Here is a 21277-nt window from a genome sequence, read left to right on the forward strand (position 1 = left end):
CTCCAGCAGTTGCAAAGTCTGGCTGACATCACTTTTCACTGCCACACTGAGAGCCCCTCCAGGTCAGGGACTGTGTGATTCTCTGCTGCCTCCCACCCAGGGGAGCACTGATTTGGGAAAGGCAGAGCTGAACCCCAAACCTTCCCAGCCTCTCTCCCTCCCCCTTCTCCCCTCCCTCTCTCCTTTTCTTCTCCAGTAGCTGCTGATGACCCAAGACAAGCCCAGTCTTTGCCCTCATGGAGTTTACAGTCTGGTGGGAGGGGGTTAGACATTTGACAACCCAAAGGAACAACTAATAATTTGATCATTACTGTGCTTAGTGCCACACAAGTCAAGTGCAGGGTGCCGGGGGAGGCTGGAGCTGGAAGAACTGACCTGGGGGAGAGGAGGGGAGGAGACAGCAAAGCTGAGACTTAAGGGATGAGTGGAGTTGGCCAAATGAAGGCGGGGGAGTGGCGGAGTGAGACAGGATGCCATGACTCTGAGAGCACGGATTTGGGGTCAATTATGGGAGTTGGGGGGTGCAAATCTTGGATTCTCTCAGTCTTTGTGGCTGTCTCCCCCTCCCCTCATCTGTCTCTCTTCTTCCTCTCTCTCTCTCATTCTCTCTCTCGCACATACACACATACACGCATGCACACGGATGGAAATATTGACCATAATTACTTCTGCGGGGCAGAATTATGGGTAGTTTTTGTTTTCTAGTTTGCACTTCTTTGGTATTTTCCAAATTTTCTACAATGGACGAGTCATGGCAAAAATTGAAGTCTTCAGCATCCAGAGACCACACTCCCACTGGTAGTTGTGTGACCTTGACCACGTTGTTTAATCACTCCTGCTTCTGTCTCTCTCTGTAAGATGAGGACAGGGATGGTTAACACACGGTACCCATCACATTCTGACACTTCACCTCCCTTAACTCATCAGAGCTTCAAAACTACTCCGTGGGGCAGGTACTGTCACTATCCCTGTTTTATAGATGGGGAAACAGGCATGGAGAGGTTAAGTACATTGCTCAAGATCACACAGTAAGAGACAGAAGTAGGATTGAAACCCAGATGTCTGACTCCAGAGTCTGAGCTTACCCACTTGGCTCTACTGCCTGCCTCCCAGGGTCAGGATGATAATCAATAAGAAGACACCTGTCAAGCCCTTAGCACAGTGCCTGGCACACAGTTAGTGCTCTATAGATATTAGTTCTTGTTATTATTAGCAGCTGTGCAAAGGTCCTGGGGTAGGAAAGGCACATGGTGTTTTGAAGGCACATGTGGTTAGTGAAGCAGCAGGACTGGGTCATACTAGGTCTTTAAAGTCAAGAATCTTGGATCTGAGCTTAAGGACAGTTGAGTTGAACCCTGTTGGGTTTTTAGCAGGGAAGTGACAGCCTCAGATCTGGGGTTTACAAAGACCTCTCTGGTTGTGAATGAGAAGAATGGGGCCAGGAGGCCCAGATATGGCTCCCTTTGTTATAGTGACTCTTCCCAAATGGGTCGGACCATCCCAGTGTTGACTCCTCAGACCCTGGCAGTGATGGTGTTTTGCTGTCTAGGCTGGCTGTGTGGGCTAGAGCACAAGACACGGAAGTCAGGAGTGTGTCACCAGGCTGGTCTGGTGGTGCAGCGAGGCTGGGAAGTGCCAGTTTGAAGGCAGGAACAAATTACTCTCCTGGAGATGAGGCCGGGCCAGTTCCTGTCATGTTACATTATTAAATTTGTAATCTTCATTCTAATACTTCCCAGCAGTGAATAAGAACCAAATTTAAAATGGTGGCTTTACATTTCTGGAATGAAGCTCTTTGTCAGGAACTCTTGAAACCCATAATTTCTCTCCAGAGGTGAATGTCTACATCCTTTAAAAAAAATTAAAATAAAAAAATAATAAAACCACTCTTTAGTTAAAGGTTGGGTTTGAAGGTTTGTCTGCAGCCCAGCCCTGGCAAGAATTGAGAGTGGGGTCTGTATGTCTCCAGCCCCAGAAAAGGCTCAAAGTAGGACTGGGCCTCCCAAGATATTTAAACCCCTAAATCTGGGCCTTGCTAAGGAAGAAAGGTGGGAGAAGCCGCATGCCCGCCTCACCCGCAAGTCTGTTGATTTGCGGGTTTTTTCTTTTTTATCGTTTTTGGCCGCGCCGTGCAGCATGCAGGATTTTAGTTCCCCGAACAGGGATCGAACCTGTGCCCCCTGCAGTGGAAGCGTGGAGTCTTAACCACTGGACTGCCAGGGAAGTCCAGAATCTGTTGATTTGTGAAAGGGTTTGGTAAAAAATTAGACCGCAGTCTTTAGGAGGATTGCCCCGTGTCAGACTGTGATGAGTTTTCTCATGACCCATTTGGTGGGCGGTAGACACCGCTGCCGGTGGAACCATGGGCTGTGTCATTCCTGCCTTTACACTTAGCAAGAAGGGCCCTGATCCGGGGTCACCAGCACTACTGGGCTGATCTCCAGCCCTCCTCACTGGGTGAGGAATCTATGGGGCAATGGGGACATGCCCACCTGGACCCCCCCTTTCTAGGCCATGTTCCGGGTACGTGGGACCCTGGAATTCCCCGCCCAAACGGCCCTGAGTCAGCATCTGGGGTCTGTCCAGACCCCTTCTCTAGGCCCCTCCTCCATCACGGGTGTCCTGATACATGGCCCCAAAGTAGCTGTTTGTGGAGGTGAGAACAGAACACACATGTACAGAGTGGGCCCCTGGATATGCAGGGGTGGGGAGGAAGGGAAGGGATGGGCTACAGTAGAGGGCCTGTATTCAGCTCCTCTCTCCATATTCAGCCATGGAACTCAGAGGATTCTAAATTTGAACCTGTCCTGGCCTTCAAGGTCATTATGAAGGCATATTTGTCAGAATGGAAGGATAGAACATGTTTTATGTAAGAGCCTGATTTATAACTTTTAAACATTTAGAATAAGTATGACGGCCTCCATTGTACTTTTGCCCTGGGCCCTCCACTGTTGGGTGGGAACTTTGCATCATCCTTTGAACTGAGAGAGAGAGCCGCCCAGGGATGGCTCTTCCCCTCGTGGTCCCACATGTGGGCTCCGGTGCACACACATGGCTCGTATGGCATGTTTGTGCTAGTCTCACCCCCACCTCAGGTGATTGAATTTAAATGGTACCTCCCGGAAAAGGATGAATTAGAAAAAGGCCCGTGGGGTGTACCGCCTGGCCAGTGAAAACAGGCTATGTTTCCACCCACCTCGGTTGGGCACCTTTGTGCAGGTAGCAACCTGTCCAGTAGTTCACAGGGTCCTCTGGACCTGAACCAGAGAGGGGCCCTGAGCAAGACCGCCAGGGAAAGTGCTGACACTCTGGGGTCCCAAGATAATCATTAAAGTCATTTTACATTTTCAATAATCATCCTTATCATGACAGCAAATGTTTATTTTGTGTTTCTCACATGCCGGGTACTCTGAGCGCTTTATCTGGATTATCCTATCAAAACGTCAGAATACAAAGAGGGTACAACTGTCATGCCCATTGCACACATTAGGAAACTGAGGCTCAGAGAAGAGACGCTTGTCTTTGGCTCAGGGTCATTCAACAGTAAGGTCAAATGCAGGTCTGCCTGAGCCCATGAATCTATGGGCCTGACCACTGCTCTGCACTGCCCTTTCTCATTTTAAAGTGTTATTGATGCAGTCAGCATATTTACTGACCCCCTACTCCAATGTGCTGGATGCTGAGGTAGGTGCGGAGTAAGACGGGGGCCTCCCGCAGCCAAGGAGGAGAGACAAGCAGAGCAGATAACTGGGTGACCCCATTGAGCCGGGGGTGCTGAGTACAGCCTTGAAGGGTGAGAAGCTGTTTACGAGGCTGGAGTGGAGTGGGGGAGGGAGGTGCTTCAGGCCACTGGGCGTTCTGTGTGGTCAAGGAGAAGTGTCCTGAGGTTTACTGATGCCTTGTGGGTAGGTGCATTAAGAGATGGGTGTGGGTCTACAAAACAGAAATAAGAGTTACAGATGTAGAAAACAAATTTATGGTTACCAGGGGGTAAGGGGGGGAGGGATAAATTGGAAGATTGGGATTGACATATACATACTACTACATATAAAATAGATAACTAATAAGGACCTACTGTGTAGCATAGGGAACTCTACTCAATACTCTGTAGTAATGGCCTGTATGGGAAAATAATCTAAAAAAGAGTGCATATATGTGTGTGTATAACTGATTCACTTTGCTGTACACCTGAAACGTAACACAACATTGTAAATCAACTATCCTCCAATAAAAATTAAAAAAAAAAAAAGATGGGTGTGGGTAGGAGATGGGGTCAGGAAAGGGGGGTGGCAGGTTGGGAAAGGCTCTGGAGCTGTGTCCAGGACCTGGCCCTTCTTGAAGACCAGAGCTGTGTCATCCTCTTCAGGCATCTGCTGAGATGAGTGGTACTTAACCAGTCTACCCACCAGCACCATCCTTTTCAGAGTCGGAAAGGCGAGATTGCAAGGGGAGTGAAGGGTCCTTTGGTGCATTTCTGGCTGGGTTGGGTTTGGAACCCAGGCCTCTGAGCCCTCCCAGGCTGTATTCTAGTCCCTTCACGAGCCGGGAGAGTGGGAGAGTCACTCCTTATCATTTTAGTTTCTTAAAACAATCTTGTGCTTTCACAAGTTTCAAACACTTGTACAGTTATTCTAGCTTGCGTTTTCTGAGTATACGCCACGTTCCCGGTGCTGTGCTCAGATTTCATGTGTGTTACCTTGGACAGTCCTCAGAGTGAGCCTCTGAGGGGGGTCCTGTTGTTGCTGTTCCCATTTCACAGATGAAGAAATGAAGGACCTCTCCCAAGGTCGCCCACACAGCAAATGGCAGAGCCAGTTTCCTTGAGCCTAACCTCCTCAGGCTATGCTCTGTGTACCCAAACTTCGGGAAAATGCAGAGAAAGCACACAGAAAGAAAATTAAAATGACTCCAATTCTATATAATCCAAGAGCAGAATGTTTAACCACTGGGGCTGTTTCTCTCCAGTTGTGTGTGTCTGTATGTGTGTGTGTACAATGCATGTGTGCAGGAATGCGTGTTTAAACCAAGGCAGGGTCACACTGTGATACTGTTTTGTAAACCAAAGCCACTATTTAAGAATCACCTTAAAAGGACCTTCACGGGCTGGTCTCTACAGGGACACTGATTTCTAGGATCAGGTCTAGAACTGCATCAGACTTGCCAAGGCAGGACCAGGGACAGCACCAGGCAGTTCTCTCGAATAGCCACGGTTCATTTTTTCCCCCTGCTTTTCACTCCTGTTCTTGTAAAAAAAAAATAAAATAAAATAAATTTAAAAACTGACAGACCTACCCAGGATTTTATTCCATGCCTGGCCCGGCATTTAAATGCAAGAAGCAGAAGGCTTGCGAACTATAAATAGACCCGGCTGCTTCTGAACAGTGGCAGGGAGAATTTGTAGGTCCTGTTTCCTCCGAACCTGGTGACCTGGATTACTTCCTTCCTGCAGCGGTTGCTTTCCTCGCTCTCTCCTCTGCCCATCCTTTGTGGAGCAGAGCACGTCCCTCTCTGCAAATGCTTGGTGACCGTCTACACTGGGCCTCGGTCCTGAGCGAGCCACCACCAGCCCCATCACAGCCTGGGGTAGCAGGGGTGGACATAGACACACATGTCCACAAGTGAAAATCTCGTCATTGGAGAAGCCCAAAGAGGGGTCCCTAGTTCTGGGAGTCAGGAGAGGCTTCCTGGAGGAGGGGACGCTGAAGCTGGAAAAGGGAAAGAGGACATAGGGAACCCGGGGAAGGGGTGGCCTGGGAGAAGGAGTCTATGGGGCCGTGGGTGTAATGCTTGGCACAGAGCAAGTTTTTGTGGTTAGTAAGCGATCACACGCTTCTTGAGGGCACATCCTGGGTTCCTTTGGTGGCTCCCATGGCTTCTAGCATTCAGCAATGCTGAGTGCAGAGGCTACTCAGCATTTCACTAGCCCAGTGATTCTTCACCTGCTCTGCCCATGCTCTTCCATCTGCAACCAGGATCCTGAGCGACTCAATTAAAAACCTCAGCTGGAATCTGGAAATCTACTTCTTCACTAGCTCCCCAGGTGATTCTGATGTTCCACCTCATTTGGGATTCGCGGTGCTGACCCAGGCTCCCATCTGGGGACCATGCCTCAGACCCCCAGTCGACCCCCAGTCCAGTGGGGGTCCACCCTCGGATGACAGTGAAGGGAGCCTCATACCCTCTCAGGGTGGTTCCTTCCATTGACAGAGAGCTCGACTGCAGAAAGGCCTTCTCCCCTTGTGCCGAGTCACCGTCACCATTAATCCTAACACAGCAATGATATGGAAAATCTAATTTGTACAGTCCTTTGTTGTCTACAAAGTACTTATATAATTCGAGAGGCGATAGATTTTAAATTCAGACAGACCTGCATTTAAACCCTGCCCCCCACCCCTTTTTGTCCTACCCTGTTGGCTGTGTCCTTAAACGAATGACTTCTCCATGTCTCAGTGCTTATGTCTTAAATGGAGATAATAATAGTACTTACCTCTCAGGTCATTGGGAGAATTGAGTAACATGCATGCTACAGGCTCAGTACAGTAGTAAAGCACTTACTCCATAATAGTTTATTATTATCATTATTACTGCTACTACTGTTACGTAAAATATTTACATGGTAAATTCAACATCCAAGAGGTTTTTATTGAGCGCTGAATGTGTACCCTACTATACGTGATGAGCTACATCGTCAGAAAGTTCTCACTAAATGACAGTCATCATTGTCAGTATTATTAGGATGATTTGAGCCTTACAGAGTTGGAGTAGGTGGTAAAATCACCCACCTTTTACGGATAGGAAGATGAAGCTCAGAGGGTTAATGGGTTTCTAAAGCCCCCTCAGCTGATAAGAGATGAGATGGGAATTTAATCCATGTCTTCCGTCTAATCCTCTTCTTTTCTCCCACCTTCAGTAGGCTTTTGGAACAGTCAATTGTGAAGGAAGGAAGGAAGGAAGGGAAGGAGGGAGACCATTATATTACAGGGTTAAGGGGCTCCTCCAGCCTTAGCCCCCGTGGTTTTCTCCACGGCAGGCAGGTCCGCAAGGTCCTTTCTCTTCTCTCCCTCCACAATGTTCCACCAGGGAAATCCAGCTTTGTTGCGTTTGAGCATCTTGCAGGCATAAAAGAGTCCTCAGGGAGCATTGTGTGGCCGGGCAGCTCAGCACGCTTCCCCCAGGCTGGTTTTGCAGCCGGAGTGCGGTTTAGGTCTTCTGATGCGCTCTGGCAGCTGCGGGTGCCATTGACACCTTGTCCACTGTCTGCAGCCCCGCCTCCACCCTGAGTCACTGCCCAGTACCCACAGCACGGCATCCCCAAGTCCAGGGCCCACCAGATTTGTTGGGTCCAGGGCTTGCCCTGGCTGGCTGCAGAATGCCCCCTGCTTTCAGTCTCCTTCCTGTCCCAGGAAAGCGAGCAGGAGCTTCAGCCACTGAGTTCTTTCTCCCAGGGAACTGGCCGTTCAGCTGGATCTCTCTCCACTGGATAGAAGGCCCGGTCCCCGTTAGAGAAACTGCAGACTTCAACAAGGCAATGGGAATTGTTGTAGCTAGCAGAGGGTCCCTGTAACCAGACATACGGGCGGGTTCCTTGCCGGCAAGGTGGGTCCCAAGCCAATGGCTCTCGTGTCTTTTATTCTGTACAAGATGTCGACTTAAGCTTCCCTCTTACAAGCCTTTCTGAGCTTGCTCTCTCCCTTGCACAACTTCAGCTGCCCTGTTTCCGTCTCCCTTTCTATTCACTTCAGTAATCAGGCAAATCTAATTTCTAATAGCCTCTGACAGTAGGAAAACGCTAGGTTGAGGGTCAAGAGACCAAATTCAAGACCAGTGCTGTCCGATAGAAATTTCTGCGATGGAATGTTCTGTTTCTGTGCTGTCCAAAATGGCAGGCACTAGCCACATGTGGCTGTTCAGCACTTTAACTGTGGTTAGTGCAACAGTGGAACCAAATTCTCAACTTTTTAAAATTGTAATTAATTTAAGTGGTCGCATGTGGCTCGTGGCTACTATATTGGGCAATACAGCTCTAGACCCAGCTCTTAATGTATTGAGCTCTGAGACCTTGAGCACGTTTCTTGCCCTCTCTGGGAAGATGAGGGGTGCAATTCGGGAATCCAGAAGGAGGCCGTCTGGAATAGAGACTGAGGTCAGGGATCAGCTACAACTGGAGTAGGTTCCAGTTCTGCCAGATACCAACATGTGATCTTGGGCAAGTCACTTAACCTCTCTGTGCTTCAGTGTCCCCATTTGTAAATGGGGCATAGTAACAATCACCTCACAGGGTTAAATGAAATACCACGAATCTCTTAAGTGCCTCACTCCCAGTAGGCTCTTGACAAATTGTAGAAGTAGGAACACATGTTCTCCTCCTGCCTCTTTGGACAACTCTGACAATTCTTGCTTTAGCTACAAATGTATATAACATTCTTGCTTTGGGGACCAGAAGTCATCACCTTGACCTCTTGAAATTATGTCCAAGTTGTGTCATTGTGCATCTATTTTTTTTTTTTTTCTGGAGAAAACCAGAATTTTTAAAAAAGAGATAAACAGCTTTCAAAAGATTTGTAAAGGAGTCCAAAAGGTTTAAAAAGTCAGGGAAGGAAGGAAACTGGTACTCACTCACTCACAGGGCTTGGGCAACAGGGCTGGTAAGATCAGAAGACATCAGACTCTGGCCCCAGACTACCAGCATTCCAGTTCTAGCCCTGCCACCTCCAAGATGCATAAACCTTGTTGAACTTCAGCTTCCCCATCTGTAAAATGGGGGTAATATAGGAGCTATTTCATGAGTTGTTGTGGGGATCAAATAAATGAGTCCATGTTAATTGTGTAGCATAGCATACAGCACACAGCCAGTGCCCGGTGCATGCTAGCTGCTTTATCAGCAGCATCATCGTCGTCATCACCATCATTTCCATCCACCACGTGCCAGGCTTGATGCAAAGTGTGTTTGTCTCCCCAGGCCTGTGCTTTCTCACCTGCTGCGTCGTCTCCGACTTCATCTCAGACCGCTGCCCTTTCTCATTCTCCTCCAGCTGCTCTGGCCTCCTTGTTTGTCAGACACACCAGATGTAAAGCCACTTGGGGTCTGTATGTTTGTGTCCTCTGTGTTGGGAGCACTCTCCCCCCAGATATCCAGGTGGCTCATTTCTTTACCTCCTTCACGTAGCATGGTGACGCCTCCCTGACCTCTGTCTAAAACCAAAACACCCACCCCTGCACCCATCACCTTCTATCACCCTCTGTGTCTTCACGTACTTGTGGACTTTGGTGTTTGCTTGCCTCCCCTGGATCGGAGCTTCAGGAGGACAGATGGTTTCCCTTATTTTTGTTCCCTGCTTTAGCTCCAGTGCCTAGAGCAGTACTTGACATATAGAAGGTGCTCAGAAAAATGCTTGGCGAACGAGTGAATGAGCGAATGGATCTCATTCTGTCTGAGATAGGCTCCTGTGGGATCCTCAGACCCCAGGCAATGTCTCCTGTGTAATATGTCCAATCAATAAGTATTCCCTGTGTGAACCCTTCTCCGTGCCAGCTTAATCTCTGTGCCAGGGACAGAAGGATGAAGAACACCCCAGCTCTTGAAGAAGAACTCATAGGCCTGGGGGTGGGGGTGGGGTGACCACAGCCATGTCCTCTTCCAAGCGCTTACTGCAGTTGTAACTACTAAATTGTCCTGCCATCCTGTCTGTGGTCTGTCTTCCACCCTAGACTGGAAAGGCTCAGTGGACAAGGACCCCCATCTGCCTTGCTCGATGCTGTGTCCTCAGCACTAGTACAAGGCCCGGCACGTGTATGTGGACCGGATGCATGACTGAACAGGATACAGGGTGTGGTGGGATAGGAACTGGCAGAGGGTCTGTGGTTGTACCAAGGAAGGGCGGAGCCGTGGAAGGATTCACATGGGAGGCGAGGAACTTTCCCCGGTCCCTTGGCAGCTTGCCTTGACCTTCACTTGGCCAACAGTGGAGCATCTTGGGAGGATGGGAGGGTGGTGGCTTCCCCTCCCTCAGGAGGCTGGGTGGCCCGCCGCAGCCCTTCCGTATTTCAGCTTCTGCCTGCGCCTCTGTCCTTGGAGTTAAAAATAACCAAAGATGAGAGTGCAAGGACACACTGTCCTTCTTTGCTGTGGAGCAGGGATTCTGCTACCTCGTCTCAAAGGGGGCTGCAGGGTGGCAGGTTTGAGAAGCCAACAGCTTAAAGAATTATCCCTTCCTGCTCCCTTGAGGACAAGCACAGACCTCACTTTCCCCAATCTGGGATGACTCCAAATGAGTTCTGGAATGTCACAGCTAGAAGGGCTCTCCAGCCTCCAGGTAGGCTGGTTACCTGGCAGGAAGCCCATAGCCCTCCAGGCCTGGGACCTTGGCAGACATTACCGATCAATTAAGGCCCCCCCCTTTCCTGGGACCATGGCAGGCATCACCAGTCAATCACAGCACCCTTTTCTGCCAAATCCAGACATAGTCTAAGAATTCTTAACGCGGGATATTTTAGGCAACAGCTACCAGAGTTGGCATAAAAAGAGAAAACCTGTTTATCATCGTAATCTAGTCCAGTCCCCTCATGGTGGGGAAACGGAAGCTCAGAGAGGTGCAGAAACTTGTCTCATTTTACACTGCAGGTCCATAGTGGAGCTAGGACCAGACCTAGGAGTCCTAACTCTGCTGGGACTTTTTTTCCTCTGTCCCCTACTGCATCCTCTTTTCCATGAGAACTAAGGTTTGTCCAAAGGAAGGGTTTTTTAACCCACGGACTGCAAGCCTCAAAATTTTATACAACGTACTGTGTGTATGTGCTGACAGGTACTTTCCTAAGGAAAGTGAGAATAGCTTCCATCAGCTTCCCAAGAGGATCCTTGCACAACCAAGAAAGGCAAAGAAATCAGAAAAGAGAGTGAGTGGAATGGGTTAGCGTCTTGCTACTCAGAGTGTGGGCTGCAGACCGGCAGCATCAACCTCACCTAGGAGTTGTTAGAAATACAGACTCTCAGGCCCCACCCAGACCTGCTGAATCAGAATCTGCATTTTAACCAGATCCCCAGGTGATTCATTTGCATATTAAAGTTTGAGAAGCACAGGGCTGGAATTGGGAAGTGTAGCCTTTGGTTTCCTGAAAGTGTATGGAGTACTTGCTGAGTGCCAGGCACCCTTGCCAGTCTACAAGAGGACTATGGTCCTTGCTCTCATTTGAGGGAGCAGAAAGAAACCTAGGCTCCTTAGCCAAGATGGGGCCCAGCTGCTCTGCAGCTCAGCTAAGGCCAGATCAAAGGAGGGATTTGTTTAAACTGTCGAAGGTAAAGGATGGAACTTCCATCCAGCGAATATGAGACCCCAGCGTGCATTAAGCGAGTGTGTGGGGAGGTTCTCGCCTGGAAAGCGTTAGGTGGGTGCTGGGGTAGCTGGTCTCCTGTGCAGTGGTGCTGAGAGGGGCTGGTTTTTGAGCAGTCATGGGATTTGGATGAGTTGAGTGGCAACCGAGAAGGAATGCTGCTTGAGGCTGCTTTACCAGCAGCCTCTGGTGCCGAGAGCCACTCATCTAAGGTAGGTTTGCTCTCATGAGGAACAGTGCCAGGTGGTTCCAGCTGGTACCAATGGATCTCAGGTGATCCTGGCTCGTTCTTCTGGGTCTGATAGGCTCTGAAGGAAGCTGACCACGTGTAGACCGGGGGAGGTGGTATTGCCGGTGAGGGGTGGGGGTACGGGGGGTGCCCAGGGGCACAGAGGAAAGTTTGCCCTGGTGGGAATGTCATTAAGGAATTCAACCCCTGTGCTCCATGTAACCACCGCATATTTCATCCATGTGCCATTGTGGGGATCCGAGCACATGTGGGTGCTTTGAAGATGGCACACCTGGGGTCCAAACCGCCGAGCCCAGGCCTCGTCTGGCCTTCGCAACAGGCTTTGTGCGCTGGCCTCTTGCTCAGCTGGAGCCCTTTGCTGCCCCTGGCAGAGGCCAGTGCTGACCTGAAAAGCCCACTCACCCGACACTACTGGGTCCTTGATTCTGTGAGGTCAGTGTAGAATAAGGGTTAACAGCAGGGCCTGGGAAATGATACACACACACACACACACACGCACACACACGCAGAGCTTTACTGAGATAATTCACATACCATACAATTCACCCATTTAAAGTGTACAATTCAGTGGGTTCTACTATATTCACAGAGTTATGCAGTCATCACCACAATCAATTGTAGAACATTCCCCCCTCCAGGCCCCCAAAAGAAACCTGTACCCATTAGTCGTCACACTCCAGGCCCCCCTCACCCCAGCCCCTAGCAACTACTACTCTGTTTTTTCTACCTCTGTGGATTTGCCTTTTCTGGATATTTCATATAAATAGTCACATAAATAGAATATGTGGTGTTTCATGACTGGCTTCTTTCATTTTGCATATTTTCAAGGTTCATCTCTGTTGAAGCCTTTGTCAGTAGTTCATTCTTTTTTATGGCTGAATAATATTCCAGTAGATGGATATACTACTACATTTTGTTTATGGAGTCATCAGTTGATGGACATTTGGGTTGTTTCCAGTTTTTGACTCTTATGAATAATGCTGCTGTGAACATAAGTGTTCAACTCTTTGTGTGGATAGGATGGGTTTGTTTTGCATTGTCTCTCCGCCACTCACTTGCTGTGGGACCTTGGGCAAACTGCTTCAGTTCTCAGAGGCTCAGTTTTCTGAGAATTTCTGGGAGTTAGGGATGCTGCTGTTTATCTCAGAGTATTATTGATAATAGTGGCTATAATTTACTGAGTGCCTTTATCTTTTTAAAAAAAAATTTTTTTTTTGGCCATGCCACGTGGCTTGTGGGATCGTAGTTCCCCGACCAGGGTTCGAACCTGGGCTCCTGGCAGTGAGAGCACCGAGTCCTAACCACTGGACCGCCTTTATCATGATAAGATAAAAGCACCCTGAGTGCCTTTATCTTATCATGACAGTCACTGCCCATATGCTGTGTTCTTGAGTTCAGCCCCACAAGGGGCACGAGAAGATTTATTTCACGTTAATGCGGACTTGTGCTATAGTAGGCTAACATGCTGCCTTGTTACAGCAAATCATTTTGGTAGCTTGATGAGTTCTCTTTCCAATGTATGTGCCTAGGGAGAGAACTTCCTTACCTCGCCTACACCTTTGGCCTTTTTACATTATTAGGGGCATATTTTTATCTTTACTTTTGTATATTAAATTTTTTTGTGTGTGTGAAATATACCTAGAGAAGAGTGCAGTAATTAGAAGAGCTATCTCATGGTTGTCATTTCTATTTTCTCTCTGCCATGAGACTAGCACGTCCTAGATAGGGCTTGCTCCTCACCCTGCATTCCAGAAGAATCCATGGAGTAGAGCTATAGCTAACTTACAAGGGACATTTAATATGAGCAAGAACTAAACCATGGTTCTATAAGCCACTGAGATTTGGGGGTCACTTGTTAGTGCAACACAACCTAGTGAGAGCTAACCAATACATTTAATCCTTATAACAAAGTAAGGTGGGTTTTATTACTGTTTCTGTTTTTTGAGGGAACCGAGGCTCAGAGAAGTTCAGTAACTTTCTTTAGTTTACTCAGTCTCAGAGGGCTGCTTCTAGTCCCAAACCCAGTTATTCAGACTCCAGAGCCTGTGCTCTTAAGAAGATGGAAGTACATGGGCTGTTTGGTGAATGATGAGTAATCCAGTGTGGATGGAACACCTGGTATGTGCATGATGTCAGACTTGTAGTATAGGTTTGGGGCAGATCCTGGAAGCCTTGAAAGCTGTGTGGATTATGAAGCTTCCTAGTGCCAGATGGGACCATAGACTGTACCTTTTGCTCACAACCCAGCTTCTCCCAGCGCTTGCTCAGCTTGTCCCAGGAGCTGGTGGGAATGGCTTCCTGGGGAAACTGGTGGGAATTGTAAATTGTCTTCCTTCCAGTGATTGCTGAGATGCCCCTTCTCCAGAAAGTCTTCCCACTCTGGAGTCTTCCCATGCTCTCGGTAGACCGGGAGCTGGAATAGAGTGAATGACGTTCCCTTGGCCATCCCTGCTAAGTGTAGGACCTCCCCCTGCCCCAAATGCATTTACTCTGCATTCAGAACTCTTTGCCCTCAGTTTATATTTTGGTTCCACATTTTTGCCCTCTCTCTACATGTTTTCCATTTGTCAGTATAGCCTTTGGTTGTGGTCACCCAAAATGTAGTACTTCCATCTACAATAAAATCTTACGATTTTATTTGTAGTCAAGTATAACTCAGCATTGAAATAATTCTCCCTACAACCCAGACCCTGCCTCTACTTCCAGTGCTGTATTAATTATCTTCTCCTCGGCTCTCATAATGTTGTGTATATCTTTGCCCTTGAACTATACTATCTTGTAATTATAACACCTTGTGTTAATATTGCCCCTTTACTTGGCTGACTCCTGGTAGATTGGGAGTTTCAGCCAGGTCTGGGTTTAATTCATCTGTGTTGGGAGTCTCCAGCACAGGCCCTGGCTCTGAATAGGCACTTATTAAGAGTTTTTTTTAATAAATGATAATTATTTATCTGTTTCATCTCCTCTCCCCATCTATTAACTGTAAGCTCCTTAAGGACAAGGACTGTGTCTTATTAGAATCTGCAAGATCAAGAAAAGCATGGTATAGGAAATGAGCTCAGTAAATATATACTTCACTGGATAAGTGAGAATAGCATTTCCTTCCAGGAGCAGAACCCTTTAGAGTGGCAAAGCACATTTACATACCTTACCGAGTTGATCCTCTCAAATCTTCAAATTCTCCCTGTCTAGTGTTCCCAAATCCCTATCATGTGCTCTTTGCCTCCCTTGCGCCTGCCTGTTTCATCTGTGCGTCTTCATGATTTCTCCCTCTTCCCCCTTCAGATCCTCTTGGATAAAGGTCTTCGGGACCCTGCCCCCGGCCACCCCCAGTGAAAAGTGGCCTAAAGGGCAAAAATTACACTCTGGTCTGGGTTCACTAACCTCCCTGAGTCAGCTTTCTCATCTGAAAATGGAGACACTAGTGGTTGTGAGGCTTGGATGAAGTAATGTCTGCTGAGCACCTATCATAGGTTCTGGCTGAGCCCAGTTAAGTGGGAGTTCCTGTTTTTACATGGAAGGGTGGAATTTGAGACATCAGCAAGCCCATGGGAAGGAACTGTGGTTTTAAAACAAACGGGGGATAGGGTTGCTTTGTTCTGAGATCTCTGCTCCCTGTGAGGTGCTACCTCTGTTTCAGGCAAGCCCGGACCCCGGATCTGGTCAGCACCACGGACAGTTCCTGCTGTATCTGGATGTCCAGCTAATTGCAAGTCGCAATGTTATTTTATGTGCCACCAAGAGAGATTAAAAACATGTCAGAATTTAACTATGACATGCTATCAGTTGTCATTCACATCTTAATTTCAGAGATGTTGGAAAGTGTGTCTTAGAATCAATGATATAATGCCGATTTTGTGAGAGATGGTATCAGTGAGCTGTTGACCCCTGACCCTTGAAGAGGTTAATTATAATCGCCAGCACTTTTTGAATGCCTACTGTGCTCCAGGCCTTTTTCACTCCTCCCTCTCCTGTTCTGGGTGCTGTCTGCCCTCTATACATTGACTTAACAAATACTACATTTGGGGAATATAAATGTAAGCCAAATAGACAGTTAACAGTTTTCTCAGTCTCCTTCCCAAAATATTCTAGTCCTGAGCCTCATTGTTTCAGAGTATTGCTTCCTGCTGAAAGATAATCTACGTCTTACTTTCCAGTCCACATCTTGCTTAACCCATTTAAAGAGCATGTCAAATGCATATCCTGTGACCCAGTAATTTCATTCCTAGGTATGTGCCCAGAAGAGATGTACACAGATGGTCACCAAAAGACATGCACAAGATTGTATCTGGCAGAGCTATGTGTAATATCTCCAAACTGGAAACTACCCAAATGCTCATCAACAGTAGAAAGAATAAAAATAATTTTGATATATTCACACAATGTAAGACAGTAAAGCCATAAGAATGAATGAACTGCAATGAAACAATCAACATGGGTAAATCTCACAAACATAATGTTGAGTGAAAGAAGTCAGACACTAAAGGGTATATACTAGATGATTCTATGTATATAGAAGTACAAAATAGGCAAAACCAATTTGGGCTGTTAGAAGCCAGGATAATGCTACTCTTGGAGGGGAAATAACTGCTACTCATGAGGGACTGACTTCTGGGGACATTGGTATTGCTCCGTTTCTTGATCTGGTTGCTGGTTCTATAAATGAGTGCAGTTCGTGATATTCATCAAGCTATATACTTAAGAGTTGTATACTATGTAATTGTACACTTTGTATATTATGCTTCAACAAACAGTTGTTTTTAAAAGCATCTTTCTCCAGAGACGAGAATGCTGAGAATTTCCTATGCAGGATGATAGGTAAGACATTTGGAGTAGCCAGTCACATGGAATATTTGGAATTACCTGAATTATTCAGTGTGAATGGAATGTAGAGCACATTGGGGATAGGGGGAAAAAAACAAGACTGGAAATGTAACTTGGGACCAGGTCAGAAAGGCAGTGTGTGTTAAGGCCATTGGAATTTATTCTGCAAGCAATGGGGTACCGCAGTGGAGGTTTTATGCAGACCACAGAGTGGAGAACTGATAGAAGAGGACACCAGTTAGAGTAGAGGCTGACCACCTGACCGAGTACTTGAGTTACCAGATGATTTTCTAAAACTACAGATTCATGAGCCCTACCCTAGATCTACTGAACCAGAATCCCCAGGAGAGAAGACCAAGGAATCTGTATTTTAATAAGTTCCCAGCATATTCCAAACTGTCAGACTCGCACTGGCCTCTGAGCAGGTGCTTGGGAGCCTCTGAGTTAATTGACTCTTACAGTCATCCAGGCAAGAGTAGGTGGGGATGTGAGCTGTGAACTTGGTGATGCAGAGCAGGCTCAAATTTGTGTCCCCAAAGGAGGCATGGAGACAGTTTACTTAATTAATTAACAAATATTTATATGTCATGTACTAAATAGTGCTTACTTTGTGCCAGGCCCTATTCTAAGTACTTTTTTAAAAAGTATTAACTAATTTAATCCTCACAGACATACTATGAGGCACATAAATTACATTCTCCATTTTTTTGAAGAAGAAGAAGAGGAAAGTGAGACACAGAGAAGTTAAGTAACTTGCCCAAGATAGCACTACTAATAATGTGACTGGGGCCAGCTTTACAACCCAGGCCATCAGACTCCATCATCCATGCCTTTAACCACTAGGCTTTGCTGCTTCCTGAATATGCTTCAGAAATAGTCGTGAGTGGCTGTTTACTGTGAAATGGAGCTGAGAGGTTGGCAGTGAGGAGACCTGAATCCTAATGCCAACATGGTCATTACCTCATGTCCCTCTTGGATCTCAGTTGCCATTCTATACAAGGAAGGCCTTGGTTTAGACGACCCCTAAGTTCCCTCCAAAAGGAATTTTCTCTGATTTTAGGGGAAGGCAGATATTGACAGCTCTGGAGAGAAGAGGGGGAAGGTAAAGGGTTCTCACTCAGGGTTTGTGCTTCCTTGGCCTGTCCTCGGAGATACAGCCAAAGGCAGCGTCAGGGCTATGGAGGCCTGAGTTCCTGAATGTCAACTCAGCCCTTGGTTTTCAGATGAGTTTTAAGACCCGGGCATGGGAGACATGTGACGCTTGAAGTCATTGGGAATAGCTAGGCCAGGAAGAGGCTGACCATGGAGGAAGAAGAGGCAGTAGCCTCCAGGGTATTTATCTTGGAGGGACAAGAAGGGCAGTGGCCATGGGAAGGGAAAGCAGTGAGCCCCAGGGGATCACCCTGGTTTGAAGTAGCCCACTGACCCAGAGCTCTTGTGTCTGGAGGGCTTCACAGGCTGTGATATGGACCTGGAGGAGGCCACTCACAGAAACGAGATTATACTCCGGTCAGTGACGTGGTTAGGGATTTTAGAGCCTGGGGACCTGCAGCAAGTCATATAACTTCTCCCAGCTTTGGGCTCCTCATCTAGAAAACAAAGCTGTAAAGACTCATTTTGGATGAAATGTCGAAGTGGAGAATGGTAGTGTTCTTTCTCTCCTCTCCCTTCCACCACCACGTTACTGAGATCTCTAGTGGTTAAGAGTGTAAGATCTGTTTTTACAAAGATCTGGATTTAAAACCTAGCACTCTCTTGTCTGGTGTAACCTTGGGCAAGTTGCTGAACTGCGTTGAGCCTGGTTCCTTTTTGTAAAATTAGGGTAATGATACTTGACTCTCAGAGTTATGGCTAAATTTTATATATGCGTAAACATATATAAAAACATGTAAACAAATATACATTTATAAAGTTATAATTTACATATTATAATTTACATTAATTTAATACATCATGTATATGAAATACTATATATAAAAATATTATATGTATATAATAGTGTCTGGTAAAGGGTAAGTGCTAAAAGTAATGTCATCTAATCATTTATTATCATTTTATTATCCTGTTCCTTTATGAATACTTGCTTTTGGGAGAAGGTACATTAAACACATTCGTATTCAGTTATGGACAACTGAATGAGACTTACTTGTTTTCTTCACTGGAGAATTTGCACTTTTCTTGAAGACACATCCTAAAAATAAAAGCAATTCAATTAAACACTGTTAGTGGGATGGGCAATGCTGGGTGCTGTCCGTGGTGCGGAAGGGAAATGACGGCTGAATGAGCTTACACGGTAGACAGGGAAATCAGTAGGTTGACCAAGAACTGTGTTTCAAGGTGCAGTGGAATAGATACCCTAATGAAGGTGAAGATAAAGTGCCCCTGGGACTCAAGGAGTCTGATCAGAGAAGGGTTTGTGGAAGAGATGGCATTTAAATTCTGTGATAGAGTGCAGTGAGTTTAGTTTAGTGGTTCATTAAAAACATGGTTATTGGAGTCAGAAAGACATGGGCTTGAATTCTAGTTCTGCCATTAGTAGCTTTGTGTGTCCTTGGGAAAGTTACTTAACCTTCCTTATCCTCATTTTCTTACCTTATAAAATGGGGTAATAACTATCTCACAACTTATTGTGAGAATTAAAATGAGAAGATGCCTATGTAAAACACTTGGCCTAGCATCTGGCACAATGGTAATAATATTAATAATAGCCACCTTATTGACTGCTTACTGTGTGCCACAGCCCACGTAGGATGTCCTGAGGATTAAATGTCATTATATTATTACATTACCTTTTTATATTTAATCCTCATAACAGCCCTAAGAGTTTGGCGAGTTTCTGATAAACTGTAATTTAAAACTTAACTCTGGAGTATGGTCAGAATTTTGACAGGGAAGGTTAGGAAGGCAGGAAAGTAAAGGAGAGAAAATGGGGATGAGGCAGTTACTGAGGATGTACATGGAGCAAAGAGGTGCCTGGCTGGGCTGGAGTGCAGCGACTGAGAGGGGAACCAGGAGCAGATGGGGAGGGAATCAGGTGATGGAGAGTCGTGAATGCCTGAGCGTGAAGGGGGTAGCTCATTTGATGGGCAGTGGAGAGCTATTCTAAGGTTTTAAATAGGATCATGGCATGAAGTCATGATTTATTTATAAATTTATATTTTACCTTCATTTACGTTCTAGAATTAATACATTTAGCTATAAAACATTCAGAAGACACAGCAGCCTACAAAAGAGAAATAAAATCTCCCCAGTGGGCTGATTGGAGTGTAAATGGGTACAACTACTTTGGAAAATCATTTGACAGCATCTGCTAAAGCTGCACAGATGCCTGCCCTATGACCCAGCCGGTAGGTATAGTTCCGCCCTTAGGTATATCTCCGAGAGACACAGGTACAAATGTTCACCAAACGCCATGCACTAAAGCAGCATTATTCCTAATAGCCCCAACCTGGAAAAAAATGAAATGCCCGTCAGCAGTACAGTGGATAAGTAGATTGTGGAACGGTGTATTCATACAGTGGAATACTTTATAGCAGTGATAATAAGCAGTCTACAACTACACACAACAATGTGGATGGATCTCATACAGTCCACATAATACTGAGCAGGAGAAGCCAGCACTCCGCCCCCGCCGAAGGCCATGCTCTGTATATAAAGTTTAAAAACAGGCAAAATATTTGATGTTTGAGATCAGGATAGTGGCCACCCTTGCGGAGCGAGATAGAGCCTGGAAGACTGGGCACAAGTGGGCTTTGGGGATCCTGGTAATGCTGCTTCTTCATTTGGCTGCTGGTTACATGGGTGTGTTTACTTTGTGAAAATCCATCAAGCTGTACACTAAAGGTTTGTGCACATTTCTGTATATATCTTATACTTAAAGTTACAAAAAATAATCTTCCACACACACCCTCAAGCAATCTTTCTCCCTACAGTTATTCCCCATTAATGGTCTGGGTCATATCCGCCCAGATTTTTCTGTGTCTGTGCATGAAGAGAAAGATAAAGCTACATTATCTATAGCTTTACAGAAATGGTCTTATGTTTTACATGGTGTCCTGCAACATGCTTTTTTAACTTCACAGTATGTTGAAGCCATCTTTTATATCACTGTAGTTGTAGGTCTAGATGATTCTTTTTGACACTTGCACAGTATTTTATTATGGGGATGTGTCACTTAGTAAACCCATCTCCTATTGACAGACAGTTAATTTCAGCATTTCATTGGTGTAAATGATACTCTTCATGCATAGCTTGGTGTACTTTTCTGACTATTTGTGAATTTATAAATTACTAGGAAGGGAATATCTTGGTCTGAAGTGGTATTTTAAGATAGTTAATCTGTTAATGACTTGCTGAATGGGTGGGTTGGAAGCAGAGAGACCAGTTAGGAGGCTATTAAAATAGTTTAGACTTGGGGTAATTAGGGTAGTTGGCTGTGAAAATGGACAGAAAGGGAGAGAGATCAGAGATGTTAAGGGCAAAGACTTTATACGACCTGGCATCTAATGAGAAAGGGGGAAAAGTCAGAGAGGTCCTCGGGGGTTCTGAGTCTGTGGCTGGGAGAAGTGGGAACGTAAGTCAAGAGGATTTGACGGGGGGGAAGTGGGATGGGTTTAGTTTTGGCCAGCCTGTGTTCAAGGAGCCAGCTCACCATCCAGGTAGCGCTGTCCACAGTGCAGTTGGAAGTATTGGTCTTGACAGAGTTAAGGGCTATAGATTGAGGCATAGGATTCCTTTGCTTAGGGTGGTCCTCATGTTGTGGGAGGGGAATGAAATCAGCGAGGGGAAGGCTCTAGAGAGAGAGGAAGAACCCAAGGACTGGAGAGCGAGGGCTTAATGTGTAGGGATGGCGGCAGTGGTCAGAGATGGGAGGGG

The 21277-nt window shown here is 46.4% G+C and overlaps 1 protein-coding gene across 1 annotated transcript in view; it reads left to right on the forward strand.

Annotated features, from left to right (window-relative positions):
• Window positions 1-21277, forward strand: part of RIMS4 (regulating synaptic membrane exocytosis 4) — a 65624-nt gene that overhangs the window by 14022 nt on the left and 30325 nt on the right. The window lies entirely within an intron of this gene.

This window comes from Eubalaena glacialis, chromosome 13, assembly GCF_028564815.1.
Source record: "Eubalaena glacialis isolate mEubGla1 chromosome 13, mEubGla1.1.hap2.+ XY, whole genome shotgun sequence".
In the NCBI taxonomy this organism is placed as follows: Eukaryota; Metazoa; Chordata; class Mammalia; order Artiodactyla; family Balaenidae; genus Eubalaena; species Eubalaena glacialis.